We start from the raw sequence: 17,520 nt of genomic DNA, 5'->3' as shown, positions 1-17,520 counted from the left end.
CCGCCTTCCCGGCGAGTAGAGCTGCGCGGGGAGCGCGGGCCCGGAGCGCGGGGCGGGGAGCGCGGGGCCGCCTCGCCCCGCCCTCTGCCCCGCCCCCTGCCCCGCCTCCGCCGCCGCACCTCCTACTCCCCTCCCCGCCCGGGTGAAACCCGAGCGCCCCACCCCGCGCCTGACCTCCCTGGGCCCCGCCCCCGACACTGCCCTTCCCGGGACGGGACCCCCACTCCGCGCCCGGGCGCCCCCTGCACCCCAGGAGCCCCACTCCTTCCTTAGTGCGAGTGCGCCCGAGCGTTGACTTTCGGGGACTCCCTCTCCCCCACCTCGCAGAGACCTGCTGTGGCTCCCTGCCCCCCGATCCGGCAGCTCAGACGTGGCCGCTGGGGGGAGGGGGGGCGGGGGGAGGAGGGCGCGGTATAAAGGGCCGGAGGCTGCGCTGGCGGAGACCCGAGACGTGGCGCGCCCACCCTGCCGGCCTCATCCTCAGGTACGTGCGCGTCCCCCGGCCGAATCTGGCCGTGTGGTGGGGGTGGGTAGGGGCTGCCGGGGCCTCCCAGACTCCGAGCTTGTGATTTTGTTCGTCTTGTGTGACATCCACATGCGTGCTCTGAGCTGGAAACTCCTAAAAGACCGAGAGAGTTGCTTCGGGTTTTTGGAGGAGCTGTTTTAGGGCGCACCTCCCCGCTAGTTCGGCTGGATTTCAGTGGAAAGAAGTTAGAGAATGAACAAATCGACCAAGCAAGTGAGGCAAGTCAGGGGGTCCCCACGTAGCTGCGCTGAGCGTTAAGAAAGGAACCCTGGGACGGACAAAGTCAGCTTGTCCAATTCTGGACTAAATGTGACTTGTTGCACTTTTGCCGGATCTTTCGGCCTTATGGAGCAAGTATTAAAGTGAAAAGAGTCATAATTGGAAAGCATAGTACCTTTCAAGACGCCTAGAATTCCATACTTTGTTGCAAAGCTTCCGTTTGGAACCCTGAAGGGCCGCGCATGACCCTTTCCCTCTGGATGGGGGTGGGGAACGCTATCCCTGGGCTCTTTTTTTTTTTTTTTTCTCTATCTCTTCCTCAGAGGGTGGCTTTCAAATTTCCCTTGAATCAGGGAACGCATGAACACCCCCACCGCCGTCCTGTCTTACCGCAGTGACATAGGCTACCCCTACGGCCCGCAGTGACAGAACCGCTCGAGTGTCCGGGTCTTGGGATCTGTCACACGGGGAAGGGCCCAGTGTGCCCTAACTGTCCTATTGAGTCCATCTATAAAACAAGAGACGCGCGTCCCTGTCTGGAAGGTCATGGCTCACACAATAGCCACGCAGATCCGAGAGGAGGACAATAGGAAATACAAGGTGATGTTGATTTGCCTTTATAGTCTTTGTAGGACATTTCCAAATGAAATATTCTTATACAGAAGAACTAAATAAAAGCAGTTCTGAAGGTTTGCATGGAAGGAAGCCCAGCCCCAAGCCTCCAGTTTCTCTCTCTCACTAGTGATGGAGCTGCCGTGGGTACTCAAGGCCCCACTCGGATTTCCTGTAAGACATCCAGGGGAAATGTGAGTGTCCGAGGGCTTCTTTGGGTTGTGCTGGGGGCACTCAGCCTGGTGCAGGGCAGCTGCCTGGCTCCTACAGCCTTCTTGAAAAGCTTGACACTTCTTCCTTCTGTGCCTGGCACTCGGGACACTAGCTCCTTCCTGACATTCCCATTGATTCTTCTGCCTACGTGGCACAAGGCCTAGGAGCACTTCCTGGGAGGAGGAGGCTGGCCAAGGTCTTAGCCTTGCCGCTTTGCTCCTGGGGAGCTGGGGGGGAAGGGAGGGAGGACACTGCCTTACACTTGACCTTGCAGCCCTTGAGTGAGGGGGCTGACCTGTGGAGCCTCCAGCCACCAGGAAAAAGGGAGGCAGACATTAGGACCCAAATGCGTTTAGCTAATTCTTGTCATTGCCCCTCAACATTATGGTTCAAGACATGTACACTTAAAAAAAAAAAAAAATTCTTGGCACATTGAGACTTAAACATTGGGAAGAAAATACCTTTTTATGTGATAACCCAGGAGGATCATAACATGTTTAATATGTAACTTTATGTATATGCGGGGGGGGGAGGTCAATTTTACAGGCAACCTACAGGCTATAAGGAAGCATTGTTAAAATACATATAGTTCCTGATAATGAATTACAGTTAACAAGAATGAGATGGTGGGGGGAGAGACCCAAATAATAATTCAGAGTGCATCCTTAAAGTGAAATGAACCCAAACTGAGGGCGTGATTTCACCTTGTAATCTGGAGAAAGCTTTATTTTTCTGAGCTGGTCTTTTCGTCTGGAGCTTGAACCAACCTGCTGGGAAATGAGTCTTCGCTTAGCATGAGGGAGATAGGAGGTGAGGTGAGACCCTCGTCAGGGCTCAGCACAGAGGCAGGCTCTTTACAAATAAAATTATTTTAAAGAATCCACAGATGTTTCCTTTTCCCAAATGAAATTTGTTTTGTTTTGTTTTTCTTTGAGAAGTCGTCCCTCACTGAAGGTCTTCCTCCTACACTGGGCTGCTTCTCATCACATTGCAAAACTAGAGGTGATAATTTCAAAACAAAACTGTTTAGTTCTCTTCTTTTCAAGATAAAATTGTAGCTCTCCCCGAACAGTTTCTGATGAGCCAGGCACATAATGTAAACAAAACGAGAAACCCAGCCAAACACTCGGTGGAAATGATGAACCCTGGGGCGCTGATTCATGTGACTTGAAAAACGCCATCCATTTCCTGATTCACCTTAATTTCTGCATGGAGATAGGAGGGATCTTAGGTCTCCAAGATAAGTAACCAGTTTTGTCTCATCTTTCCCTCCCTCCCTTACGATTGAATTCCAGCCACATCGCTCGTGACATTGGCAGCTCAGCGGAGCAGAGCCCGGAGGGGGCTGGAGAGACCACCACCACCACCTAGGAGAGGTGAAGAAGCCGCTGTAGGTCAGGAGTGCCCTCAGAGGGAACCCTGGATATTTGTGATCTCTAACGACTGGACGAGATTGTATTAACAACATGAAAAATCTCAGTCCAGAAATCGTGGCCTCTGGGCGTTTACATCTTAAACCGGATTTTTGTACAGATGAGCCAGGAGACACATCACAATCATCAACCACAAATGTTCTTTTGCTCTGGTTTTCCTTGTTTTAGATCTGTGGCATTTTAAGAATTAATAAAACTGCTGGATCAACAACCCCATCCGTTTTTGTCTTTAGATGGCCAAACATGGGTAAAAAGATGTGCCATTTTATGAAAATTGCCTAGGCTGCTTTCCATTCATGTATTTTAAGTATTGAAAAACCCATGAATATGGCTACAGGTGATGCAAACCTAAGTTTTGACAGATAAAGAATCATCAAGTGGGGAGAGTTCAGGGAGCCTTCAGCCCGGACTCAAGTCCCTGGAGCTTTACCAGAAGCCCTTTCGGGTCCTTTTACCCAAGAAAGGCTCAGCGCCCCCCTTTAGCATAGCTGCCCACTCCCCTGGCAGAGGTAAGCAGGCCAGTGTTGCTCAAAAATAGCGGCCCGGAAACTAGGACAGAAAAGAGAGAAAATCCTTCTGGCACACCTGATAGTGAGCACAAATGGCGTGGTGCAAAGTGCAGGTGCCTTCAATGGAAGGAGTAGGTTAACTACATGTGCACCTGCTCTCCAGCCCTCTGCCCATCTGTGCACTAGATGCTCCTCCTCTCCCCTTCCCTGAGTCTGACTTCCCATGCCAGTCCATCCAGGGCCTGCTCGCAGCTTCCCATGTCTGGTCAGAGAGACGGCTGACACAGAGCCACCTAGCCCTCACACAAGACGGGGGGCTCTGCTCACCCCTGAACTCTCTTGAATTAATTCCACAAGTGAAAAACACTTCATAGGGGCGCCTGGGTGGCTCAGCTGGTGAAGCGTCTGCCTTCGGCTCAGGTCATAGTCTCAGGGTCGTGGGATCAAGCCCCCCACCCTGCGTCCCTACCCTGCCTAGGGCTCCCTGCTGAGCCGGGAGCCTGCTTCTCCCTCTGCCCCTCTCCCTCCCCCATTCCTTCTCTTTCTCTCTCTCTGTCTCTCAAATAAATAAAATCTTCGGGCGCCTGGGTGGCTCAGTTGGTTAGGCGACTGCCTTCGGCTCAGGTCATGATCCTGGAGTCCCGGGATCGAGTCCCACATCGGGCTCCCTGCTCAGCGGGGAGTCCGCTTCTCCCTCTGACCCTCCCTCCTCTCATGTGCTCTCTCTCTCGAATAAATAAGTAGAATCTTTAAAAAAATAAAATAAAAAAATAAAATCTTCAAAAAAGAAAAACACCTCAGAGCCTCATTCAGGGGAGCAGCCTGCTTAAAGCCCACCCACTAGGACTACAGCCAAAGCTGAAGGATACAACAGCCAGAGCATACATTCAGCAAGAAGTGCTCACCTGTTTTTTACCTAGAAAGTTTAGTCATTCATCTCACTTCCAGTTAGGACCTATTAACAAAAGACATTGCATTTTACTCTAGATCTAAGTGGTCTAGAAATCTGGAAGTATTTTTGCCTTTTCTTTATGGTTAAATTTCGAGCAACCCAATTTCTGCAAAAAAGAAAAGTATATAAAAAAATCTGTGCTCAAAACACCTCAAGTCATCTTTTTATAAGTATAGTATGGAGAGAGGGAAAATGCTACGTTGAAAAGACTTTGGAATACCTAGAGGAAATGCAGATGATTTGTGGCATGGAAAGAAACATCTGCATGGTTTCCTAAGGGTCATTTTCTGACTTTGGACCTTGTACATATCTTGAGTGTCTATAAGCAAAAAATGGCTGTACTTTAATCAATGTCCTCTCTATTCCTCTGTCTTTGGAAATAGAGCTTTGAGGGAAAATAAGTCCCTTTGGAAATATAGTTTCAAAAATAACGTTAATCCAATGTAGATTTAGAAATAAAATACAAATTCATCTGCCTTTGTTTATTCCATCATTTACCAGGGAGATTAACTCATAATGACCTTGAGTTCAATGAAAAGAATATCTAATCTAAGTGAAATTAAGCCAGTAGGCAAAGTGTCTCCTGAAGCAAATCAGTAAGAGGAGCTGTCAAGGGTCCTGTCTCCCATCTGTCAGGTCTCATTTCAGACCCTTCCTTTCATTCCCATTGCTGTCACCTTAATTCAGAGTGTCAACCCCTCTCACCCCAAATCCCAGCACCTCATACTGGTTTCCCTGCCCCTCCAGGTCCATAGCATACACCACAGTACTCATCTCCAAACAGCAATCCCCATTGTCCTTGATAACACAGACCTCCTGATTTTATTTGAATTGCAGTCTGCCTAGCTTAAAAAAAGAAAATATTGAAGCTAGGTGAGACCATGGAACCTGGCTGCCGACAAATACGACGTACGTCGGTGCGGTTCCAAGAAAGGCTTCATAGGGGGCGCCTGGGTGGCTCAGTCAGTTAAGCGGCTGCCTTCGGCTCAGGTCATGATCCCAGGGTTCTAGGATCGAGGCCCGCACTGGGCTCCTTCCTCAGCGGGGAGCCTGCTTCTCCCTCTCTGTCTGCCGCCCCACCTGCTTGTGCTCTCACTCTTATCTCTGTCAAATAAATAAAATCTTTAAAAAAAAAAAAAAAAAAGGAAGAAAGAAAGGCTTCGTAGAAGAGCCCAGGTTCTAACAGCATGATCTTTCTCGCCCTTTCCTCTCACTTCCGATTCCTGCCTGGAACTTGATTGTGGTGGCCGAAGTTCCAGCCACCGTCTTGAACTGTAAGGTAACCTTGATAATTCAAGCCATGGGACAAAGATAGTAGAGCTAAGAAACAGAGCCTAAACCCCCAGTGACCCTATGAAGCCCCCATCTCAGCCTGGGATTGCCTATCCCCAGACTCCACAAGGTGAGAAAGAAAGAACTCTCCCTTTTGTTTACCCATCATTGTTTATGTTCGGGATTTATCAGGAGAGTGCAACTCCTGACGGACAAAAGATAGAAGGCTCTTCCAGATCCAGCATCCCTGCACCTTCATCTCAACCCCGCCCCCCCGGCTGTCCTCCCTCTTACGCTCGCTTATTCTCTGCTTTCCCTCCTACCAGGTTTGCTGCACAGCACGTGCCTAGCACTCAGCTGCACATCCAGACTAGAACGGAGAGAAACAGAAGACTCCTGCCCTTTTAGGACAGGTGTCGTTGAAAAGGTGGCATTTGAGCTGGCATTTAAAGGATGATTAGTGACTAATGAGAAAATGGGAAGGGGTTCCTTCAGGGGAAGAGAGTGAGATCCAAGGAGGAGTGGAAATATCAACTCTAGAATTTAACTCAAACACACTTGTTAAAATGCCAGGGATAGTAATCGTCATCGCAAAAGAATAACAATGGGTACAATATTATTAAACAGTAGAGAGGAAAAAAGATGAAATAAAGACAATTTGATCAATCCAGTAGAAGGCTGGAAAGAGAAAGAAGACAGAAATGGAAAGAAAAAATCATAGAGAAGAACTAGAAGGTATTAGTAACCATATAAAATTCCATTGTAGCAGAAAGCAGAGTAGAACAACGGGAAAAAAATACATCAGGCAAATATCAGTCAACGTAAAGCTAGATTACAAACACTAACATCAGAAAAACAGATTCTAAGATGAAAATCTTTTTCAGTAAAAATATTCACCACAGAAAAAAAGTCAGTTCAAGAAACACAAACGTGTATGCAACTAACAAAATAGTTTCAAAATATAAAAGGTAAAAATCTACAGAATGATTAGGAAAATTAACAAATCCACAATCTTTGATGAAGCACATTCCTATCACTAATTGATAAATCCCTAGGGGGAAAAATAGTAAGAATTTAGATATCCTAAGAAAAGCAATTAGCAAGGTTATTCTAATGGAAATATTAAATGATCAGGCAAGATTTACAAAAATTAAGAAAGTCTGGGGCCACAAAGCAAGCATCAGTGAATTTTGAATAATCAGTATCATGGGATTAGGTTACAAACTAATAATTTAAAAAATAATTTCAAAAACTTCACATTTGTCCATCATAAGCCACATATCTAATAGCACGTGTGACAAAGAAGTTGTAATGGAAATCAGGAAAATTCATATGTTGTGTGAAAACGCAACATATAAAACTTAAGTGATGTAGCTAAAGTAGTATTTACAGAGAAATTTAGCCGTGAGTACTTAGGAAAGAAGGACTGAAATTAACAAGCTAAATGCCCAACTCAAAAGTCAGGAGCCAGGCAAGGGTAATAATGTAGTAAATATCACATATTAATGAAATAAATTATAAAGTTACAATAGAATCAACAATACCAAAGCTGTTTAAAAAAAAATAATAAAGGATTGAGAAAGTAGACAAATGTCTGACAAAATACATAATTCACTAGAAAAACTTAGCTTAGGAAACTAAAGAATGAAAATCCAAACATATCTATAACCATTAAAGAAACTGAATCAGGGCGTGTGGGTGACTCAGTCGTTAAGCGTCTGCCTTGGGCTCAGGTCATGATCCTAGGGTCCTGGGATCGAGCCCCGCATCAGGCTCCCTGCTCAATGGAGAGCCTGCTTCTCCCTCTCCCACTTCCCCTGCTTGTGTTCCCTCTCTCACTGTCTCTCTCTCTGTCAAATAAACAAATAAAATCTTTAAAAATACATAAAATAAAATAAAAAAACTGAATCAGTAAATACTTACCAAGTGACGATTTTTCCAGGAAGACTTTACCAAATATTCAAGGCACAATTAATCCCTCTTTTATAATTCATTCCAATGAATAGAAAAATTACAGGGCAAAGTCCTCAAACGTCAAGGATGTTTTATCATTAGAAAATATACAAATCACCTTACCAACAGAATTAAGAAGAAAAACCATATGATCATTTCAATAGCTACTTAATATACTTGGATAAAATTCAACGTGTTTATCATTTAAAAAAAAAACTTCTTGGCTATTAGACTAGTAATAGAAGGGAACTTATCTAATTTGATAGACTACCTTCCAAAAACAAAATCCACAAAAAACTTGACATTTAATCATAAGGAGTTGGAGACGTTCAGTTGAAAGAGATCAAGACAAGCAAGCACACATCCACCCTTCCATTTGACACTGAAACAATGATTGAAAAAGAAGAAACAAGCTGAGTTGTAAGCAATGTAACTGTCTCCAGTAAAGTCACTTAAGAACATCTCCAGATAGGGGTGCCCAGGCGGTGCAGTCGGTTAAGGGTCCAACTCTTGGTTTTGGCTCAGGTCTGGATCTCAGGGTCCTGTGCTCAGTAGGGAGTCTACTTGAGATTCTCTGCCTCTCCCTCTCTCTCTGCCCTTCCCCCCCCCACGAACACACGTGCTCTCTCTCTCTCTAAATAAAATCCTTAAAAAAAGAACACCAACAGATAAATAATTAGAATACAGAGAAAGTTCTGCAAGTTTGCTACATAGAATCTCAGTATATAAATCAGTTCTGTTCCCATAAACCCACAGCAAACATGAGAAAATATAATTTAGAAAAAATAACATTAACCAAAAAAATTGATAGGTTACCTAAGTAATTTTGGCAAAAGGTATGTTGGACCTCTGAAGAAAATTTATAAACTAAATTTAAAGATCCTAAAGAATGTCAAAATAAATTGATGCTATCTCACATTTATGTGTGAAGTGATTCAGTATGTAATTTCTTGAATATGAAATATTCATTCAGAAATATCCACACTCCCCAAATTCATCCTTAAATACAATGGAGATCCAATCAAAATCTCAACTGGCTAAATGGAACTTAAGTAGATACTAAAAGTGATAAGCAAAGCAAGAGGAAATGTCTAAGAGTGATTAAAGATTTCTGCAGAAAATGAACAAGATAGGTTGGAATCCTTATTGTTCATAAAGCAATAGAGATTAAGACATTGAGATGCTGGCACAGGGACAAAGTGAACAGAGGGCCCATAAACAGACCCACATATATGCCATCTTTGATGTGTGATAAAGGGGCCCACTGGGGAGAGGTGCAACTCAGTAAATGAATCTAAGACAATCGAGGACCCTGATGTAAAAACACGGAATTAGATACCTCCCTCAAGCCATTTATAGAAATAACTCCAAAGTATATTAAAGCCAAAGTGAGAAACAAAACATTAAAACATTTAAGAAAACATATAAGAAGCTATATATATGATCTCTGGGTAAGGAAGCAGTTCTCAAAATAAGATACAAAGACCAGCCATAAAGAAAAGAAAAGAAAATCAATATAGCAAACAACATTAAAGTTTAGAATTTCCATATGATGAAATACAACTTCAAAGCAAGCCGTAGCTGGGAGAAATTTCAGGGCATACAAATGACAAAAGATGGTAGAGAGAATGCGTTCAAACTCCTACCAATCCACCGGCGAAGGAGGAAAGAAGAGAATACTGCACAAATGAAGCAGGAACCTCAGTGGCCAATGAACAGAAGAATAGAATGCAAGCTCCCTGATATTGCTAGAAGCATAATTAAAGCAAAGTGGCACCATGTCATATCGATCAGATTGGCAATAGTGAAAAGTCTGGCAATACCAACTGTTACCACATATTGGCAAGAGAAACTGTAGAGGTGTAAATTGGTACCATCCCTTGGGAAGGCATTTTGGGCACTCTTGTAAAGTTGAACATCTACATTCCATAGAGCCCAGTTGGCTAGGTTGCACGGGACCTACTATGGTCACCTACTGCCAGTTTATATAAAGCACTAGAACAGCAACAACGACAACAGCCATCACATCTATGCAAGGTATGCACACAGACACAGCAGTTAAATGGCACAGAACTGATAAACACTAAATTCAGGTTGTTTGTTTCTTTCCGGGTGGGTGGGAGGGAGATGATGGAAAGGTAAGGGCCGCCAACTTTATCTGTGCTTCTGTTTTCCGTGAAAAAGGAAAGAAAATATGAAGCAAATATTGAGAACTATTAATACTGGATAGAGCTGGTGTGGTGGGTGTTCATTAGATTATTATCCTTTTCTATATGCTCACGAGATTTCATAATTCAGCAAGGAAGTTTGATGGGAAGTAAGGCAGTACATACGGTGGGTGAAAGAAGCTCATTGGAGCAGTTTTGTCCCGAAGAAGACAGTAGAATTTGGGTTTGGAGAGAGCAGGGGTTGTCTTCACATTGTCCTAAGAGAGAGGACCCGGTGGGAGGAGAAGCTGTGTCGGTGCAGAGGAAGGCCAGGCCGCTCTGAGATCTTTTGTTTTCCGAGTAACATACGGAAGGCTGGGTTCAGATGAGGAGTAGGGAGAGGGCATTAACGTTAGAGAAGAGAAGAGAAGCTATGAAATCAACATCTTGGAAATCAAGACAACGAACTTACCGGACTCTCCACGCTGCATTGAATGACCAGCTGAGGCTTGTGGTTCTCATCCTAAAATGAATCCCACCACATGACATTGGGACTTTTCTCCAGCCAAGTTCAGCAGCTCAGGCACTGGTGCAGAGAAGGCCGATGACTGGGTCCCGCCAAGAGATGGTTCCCCAGGCAACAGAAAAAGAGAGAAGCGGGAAAGCTGAGGATATTAGCAAGGAAGTGACTTTAAGGGTGGTCACACAATCTAAGCTATCTATCTAAGACGACATGGGGACAAAAGTAAAGATGGTGTCAATGGAGGACAAGGTGCAGTCAAGGAACCATTGCACTGGGAACCTGGAGAAGGGGAACCAGAAGGTGTCATGGGGCGCGGTAGGTTAAGGAGGTGCAGTGGTCCAAGATGTGCCCACGATAATGGGACCTGAGCTGGAGAAGTTAATGGTCATTGCAGGCAGGCAAGACAGATGGGTCATGGAAGAAAGCCAGCCTCTTAGATGTGTGATGAATGTAGGTGGTGAGGTCCCGAAGAGGAATCTTGAGTGAATGAGGCAGTGTGACACAGGAAGGTGTGGACACAGCAGCCATGAATAAAAGGGCACGGCTTTATTCGTCTTATAGTCTGAAAACGTGGTCCAGGGGGAATGCGCCTCTATGAAGCAACTCACAAACTAATAAGCAGAGAAACCCAGAAGTGTTGGATTCCGAACTCCATACCATTTTACCTGGACCAATCTTCTCATACAAGTTTCAACACAGTAAACTTGAATTACTGAACAATGGAATTTGATGCTAATCTTCCAGGACCTCCTCTGGATGGAGCTGGTCATCATGACCCTTAACCAATGTGACTAATCAGGAATATCTGAGGAGTTTGTTCAACATACACAAGCCCAGGCTGACCCTACACCCAGTGACCAGTCTCCAGGGGATGTGTGCAGACCTGTCATTTTGTAAAAGCTCCCAAGATGAGTCTGATATCCAGGTACTTAACAACCATTAACCTCAGGTTATTGTCAGCACAAAAGCTCACCTGTCTTCAAAGCATGAATGGTCCTGACAGTCCAGAGAAAGAAAAGATCTAAGAGAACAAAGACTTAAGTGCCCAGTTGCGGTTTTCTGTACATTTCCATGGTTCTTGCTCTGAGTGTCCTACGCTGCAACTCATTCCATGCTAAGCTGTATTAACAGTTTTGTTTTCCTGTTCAGAATCTTATGTTGTCACAGAACATTCTTAATATTTGCTTATCTTGCTTAAAGATTCACTAAAATACCAACTTTTATCAATGGATTTCTAGAAAATGTTTTGCGGATCTGTAATATCTTCTGTAAAGTTTATTACTTTAGAGACTGCCAATCTTATTGGGGATCTCTCTTCTGTCAGTCTGTCTGTCTCTATCTCTCTCTTTCTCTCTCTCTCTGTCTCTCTCTCTCTCACACACACACACACACACACACACAACTTTTCTCTTTTGCAAAGGTCAGAATTTCCAGCTTTGTGCATGAATGGAAGGGAAAGGAACTGAGAAAAGATCCCCCACTGCGTACCACCAAAACCATCTTGACCACTGTTTACTTCTCTTCTACCCTAACTTCCCAGCTCGACCAACCAGCACAGACTTGATTATTTAATTATGCCAGTATGAGAGCTACAATATTTATTTCACTTTTCCCTACCCGCGGGAGATGATGTCATTCCCACTCACCCCAGGAAAACATGTCAGGCTCTTGGGCAGGTGAGGAAATGGCGTGTAGGTACCTTGTTCCTAAAAAATGGTACCACACCTTCCAACTTCCACCAAGTTAAATAATAACGGAGTAGGCTGGCTTGTCTTCTGTTTCATTCCCCAGAGCCTTGTGCACTACATGGCCCATGATTCATCCAAATATGGGAACTGCATCTGTGAAGTCACAAACATCCGAGGCTCAGGCAAACTCAGTGAAGTGTCTTGCGGCGGGTCATTCATGTCACGGTAGAGGCATAGCTGGGATTCAGATGGCACCTCTGGGGGCACCGGAGGCTGGATCCTCCCCACCTCCACTACTGGACCAGGAATTGAGAACTTTGCCTTTAAAGGCCTGGTAGTAAATATTTAGGCTCTGTGTAAATATACGGTCTGTGTTGTAATTCAGATTCATAAACTACCGGTGTTTCAATAACACTGTATTTACAAAAGCGGGAGGGGAGCCACATTGCTCCCCACCTCCCTGGGGCAGTGGTTGGGAACTGCTCCAGCCCAGTGGTGCTCAAACTTGAGCACGCCTCAAAATCATCGGGAGGCCCTTGTTAAAATCAAGCGGGGGCCCAGGAACCTCCAGAGTTTTGGATTCAGTAGGTCTTGAGTGAGGGCCCAAGACTTGACAGCTTCAGTCTGTCTCCAGGTGATGCTGATCTTGCAGGCTTGGGGACCACAATTTGAGAACCACTGCCCAGAGGAATATCAACACACACAGCCTACCCGTTACCTTCTGAAAACAAATCAGAATTAATATAAAATCTTGCCATTCCTATTCCTAAGTTCCTCTCATGTTCTTCTCCTTGCGGGCTTTATTCAGGAATTTGGTTTTCTGGAAAGCTAGCTCTTCAGACAGCGACCAGGTTTTCATCTTGGTATTCACAGTGCCTGCCAGAATGGCTTATGTCACCAGGTGCTCAAAATGTTTGCTTGTAGAATGAAAATAAAATGAATGACTGTACTGCCGTGTTAGATGATTTCCAACAATTTTAAAATGTAATAAGAAGTACTAAGGATTTGGGTAAATTGCTCTGACTCGGAGAATGGCATTACCTAGCGTGGGAAAATCGTTTGTATTGAACAAGTAGCTCGTTTCTTCCTGTTCACACATTTAAGAAAAATCTACATTTTGAAGACAATCCTGAGTTTTCTCTGAGTCACGGTAAATGTAGCCTGCCCTGAGTTACGATTCTCCACTCGAAGAAGCCCTTGCCTGTCAAGACATTGTTCCTTAGAGACTGGGGACCGAAGGAGGCACAGGCTCTAGGTCTCACAAAAGGCAGTACGAACCGAGGCAATAAAGGATCTTAGAGTTAAAAGACTGGGGTCAGGCTGACTGGACGTGTCCAGAAATAACTGGAGTAGAGGGTGCCTGCCTGGGTTGATTTCCCCCTCGGGGCAAATAGCCAGGTGTCAGGTGAGGACCAAGCTACTTACAAATCTCAGCTCTCGCTGAACCATAAAGGCTTCAGAGCCCCGTGGTTCCCTTTATTTAGAAAAATGGGTGGGAAATTAAAATGTCCTCCAAACTATTTGAATGTGAAAAAAGAGAACCTCATTTAGTTTCAAAGCATGACTTTTCTTCCCCCCTACCCCCCCCACCCCAATTCTGAGAAAAACCGAACACAGCCGCAGTGTGAAAAGACCACTTGGTGTATGTGGTACACACGCATCCGGCTTTCCTGCGTCCAAATGTTAATTTGAACTGACACAACACTCTCGGCACTTTAATTTTATTTCATAACGAAAAGGCAAACTTAACTTCTAAGCATTTTTATTCCAAGTTTAATGGCTCACACTCCCGAGGTCAGCAAGCAGATGGAGTTGAAGACGAGAATGTATAATTGCAGATTATGAAACTGCAAAATTAATATTACTTTGTTAATGTCAAGATAAGATTTGAGAGCCGGAAGGGATTTTCAAGACCATCGATCTTAAACCTCATCACACAGATGAAGACTGTGAGGCTGGAGTGAGGATTGTCCTTCTCCGACGCACAGAGCCAGTAGGGGACAGAGCTGATGCACATAAGCCAGTAGAATGAAAATAAAATGAATGACTGTACGGCTGTGTTCCTGGGCTCCACTCTCCCCATTAATTCCTTTACAAGAAAGGGGCTCTAACTTATCCTTCGCTGCTTCACCTGCCAGTGTGCATGTATGGGGGCGGGGGAAGAGTACGTGCACATCTGCAATAGTTGCTTGGCTATCATTTTAATTTAGTCCACCATTTTGAGACAGTTCATAATTTACTTTGATCCGGTAACAAAACACCAAACAAAAGCCCAAGGAGAATTAATCAAGAATGACTCAGCCTCGCCACTTGGAGTAGTAATGAGGATGTGATTGGGCTGAACAGGACAGACTTCCAAGACCATGGGGGCCGGAAATGCTGGAGGTTTCCAGGTGAAAGGGAAAGCCAGAGCAACCATGATAGAATACTTCACACACACCTCAGGGGCCTGGTTCCTTCTCTCCAACGCTCTGCCTTCTTAGAGGGCTTCCCGTGTCTTCACGGTCCGACGTGGTTAACCACCGCCCCAGGAATTCTAGCCAGGAGGGAAGGGAGGGGAGAAAGGAGAAGGGGAGTGGCCTGTCTTTCCCATGTGGCCATGCCCTGGACTCTGCACACACGGAGCTTAGTCACGTGGTCAGACTTCGATTCTGAGCAGACACCTGCCCAGCAAAACGTAGTAAATAGTATAACATACCACAGAAGAAACAGTGCTTATTGCTTTCTGCCTTAGTTCTGCCTTAGTTGGCCCCACTGGCCATCCACGTATGTGTGCCTACCCATCTTTGCATGTCAGGAACATATCCATCCCCCCAGCACCCATGGCAGGCAATCCCTAAGCCTCACGTTGGGAGTTCATGATAGCTACCTGACAGGCAATGTTCTCCACTGGTCTATTCGCCAGAGGCTCAGTCCCTTCAGACTAGCTACAAACTAAAAGATAAGTTTTCTGCCCACTGGTCATGTCCAATATTTAAAGGTGGAGCAGGAGCAGAAGACTTCAATGAAGAAACATCTCCCAGTGGAAGACATATAGCAGTCACAAGTTCCTGCTAGTTTATAAATCCTTCGGAAGAGCCTCTGGAGTCAATTCTTTGGTCACTCTATCTGGCAGCCCCGGTGGACCTCTCTGGAAGGACATCCTTGTCTGTTGCCTTCCGTGGCCCCTGGCTTTGTCTGCTGACAGTGCCTCAGCCTTTGGGGTCCAGCTGGGGCATGCACAACTTTCAGCAGGATGGCAGTGGGTCACCAATCACATCCTTCTGCAGGCTTGCCCGTGGTTTCTTTGGCAACACAACTTCCTCACAACCTTAGCGGTGACCGCCACTGAAACCTTAAACTTCAGCTTTTTTACGTCTCTACCTCCGTGCTCTGCCAAAATTCCTTTCAAGTTAACGGTGACTATCCTGACGGTGCCTGGAACAATAGTCTTGATGGGAAGGAAGTTCCCCTCTTCTAAAGTCCCATTGTCTGACAGGGAAATTCTCATCTGAGGAACGGGAGAACAATTTCTGATTCTTTGGTCCTGCCTCCTGCCCTGCGGTCTCACTCTGCCGCCTCTTGTCACCGTTTCTGTTTGGGGTCGAGTTTGGAGTTATCAAACTTACAAAGTCGCAAGAGGACACTTACTCAACTCTGGTGACTATCTGGAAGTGAGTCTGTTCCTCCAGAGAGCACGTTTCTTAGCAGAGCTGTGTTCCTTCCATTTTTTTGCTTAACGCCTGGCTGCTTTCAGTTTTAACTCACCTCTTGTGTGTCAAGTAACAGCCAGGACACACCAACGTTCTGAATTTTCTGACCGTTTCCCTAACTGTTGGTGATAAGTGTTAAGTGTTCTGCCTCCCAAGATATTGCAGATGACCATGTCCCTGGAGGCTTTGTCGGCGCAGAGCAAGGATCATCAGCTTCCCAGCCGCCAAGATCTGGGGCTTTGCCACCCACTGTCAGAATGTTTCCTCTAAGCCAAGGACATCCATTTTAGGTTCTAACAAAGGCAACATTGTACCTCCAGGTATCGAATTCTGCTCTATAGATTTCAGCGTGGGAGAGAGCACCCCAAGTGTTGGTGGTGTAAGCACAGAAGTTTCGTTCTTTCTCACGAAAGATCTGAACTGTGGTCTCTGCTCCACTAAGGCCATCAGGCATCCAGGCTCCTTCTTCTTGCTCTGCCATGCCCTGGTGATGTCTTGCCTTCGTGGTCCAACCTTTCTTACCATCATATCCATCGGTAAGGAGGCAGAAGGAGGGACGATACATCGTTGCTTGTTAAGCATAACTGGGAGATTTAGCTCAATCCCATTATTCAGAATTTAATCTCAAGAATAAACTTACTCTTCAGTATGGCTTGGTGCCCAGACAAAACTCTGGGTTCTTATTGCTATGGAAGGAGGGGAAGTCAATATTGTGGAAAATGAGCAGTCTCTGCCACACTGTGGAATCTGTTTAAGGTGAAGCATAAATATCTAGAAAACAACCTATAATTAGTTTATAGATGTAATTGCAGCATGACTAAACTGTCTACCTCTAAGACTCCGCTCTCTAGAATATTGGTGGTATTGCCAACGAGGAAATTATGAGAAATTCCTTATCCAAATCTTTAGGGCGACCTGATCCTTTACTATCATTTGAGTTTCCCTTTATTCCCAAACAATGGGCATCCACTCTTCATATGCCTGAAAGGATATCAAATGATGAAATCTTTAGGTAACCATTCAAAGTTCGTATTTTGGATACATCCGGTTGAACTCCTTATTTTTATTTTCAATGGACATAGTTCTCATTGTTAGAATGTACGTGGTCTTTTTATAAAAATATCGAGCCTGTTTTCTGTTTTCCTCTGTGGCTTCAGTCCTCCGGAATATGCTAATTTTATTATCAGTGCCCCATTATTCCAGAGTCTGAATCTACTGTTTGTGTGTTTTGCTGGCTCATGCACATGGCAGATCGTTCTTATGATTCTTAAGTTTAGATTGTGAGTTTGTGCTCAGTGGGGCTTTATCTGCAAAAATCCTGAGTGTCCTGGATTAAACTATGTCCCTCGGAGTGGGTGTTGGGCATCCTCAGATTGATACCAAACTGAGACTCATTTGTTGTTGTCAAGTTCTTCCTTTGGGATCCCAAATAGAGTGAGATCAGGCAAAATCTTCATGAAGGAAATCTCACGGTTGTAACTGGTAAGGAAGGGAAGAGTTTCTCCCACCATGAACCCAGGAGGAGACAGCTTTGTTATCTCTTCGCTGGTCAGTGGATGTTTATGTACCCTGTCACTGAGGATGTGGCCAATCGAAAGGGCTGGCTCTCAGGGTTGGGTGGGGGAGCAGTTTTATCTCATCACCTTGCATGTCCCAATGCCTGATTTTCTGTGACCATTAAAATCTGAGCCCCTTGATCAGTGGTTACCAAGATAGGCATGGCCCACCTGTCCTCTCCCCCAGTTCATACAATGCAACCAAGTGAGATTCTATTCTCTTTA

General features: G+C 45.1%; 1 long non-coding RNA gene and 1 other non-coding gene across 3 annotated transcripts; both read left to right on the top strand.

Moving 5' to 3' along the window:
* Positions 1-168: 168 nt before the first annotated feature.
* LOC141371537 (uncharacterized) lies at positions 169-3,238 on the top strand. 2 transcript variants are annotated; one of them, XR_012376570.1, is made up of 3 exons: positions 169-484; positions 1,099-1,551; positions 2,866-3,238. It is a non-coding gene; the product is annotated as an uncharacterized lncRNA (long non-coding RNA). The 2 variants fall into 2 exon arrangements; XR_012376559.1 differs by having other exon boundaries at positions 1,069-1,551.
* Positions 2,699-2,768, top strand: LOC112820517 (small nucleolar RNA SNORD123). The gene has a single exon (XR_003207180.1). It is a non-coding gene; the product is annotated as a small nucleolar RNA SNORD123 (small nucleolar RNA).
* Positions 3,239-17,520: the final 14,282 nt, after the last annotated feature.

This window comes from Callorhinus ursinus, unplaced genomic scaffold (assembly GCF_003265705.2).
Source record: "Callorhinus ursinus isolate GAN/ISIS: 27379988/994484 unplaced genomic scaffold, GSC_fseal_2.0 scaffold3, whole genome shotgun sequence".
NCBI lineage: Eukaryota > Metazoa > Chordata > Mammalia > Carnivora > Otariidae > Callorhinus > Callorhinus ursinus.
The sequence above is the reverse complement of the archived record's forward strand: the minus strand, read 5'-3'. Positions and strand labels throughout refer to the sequence as shown.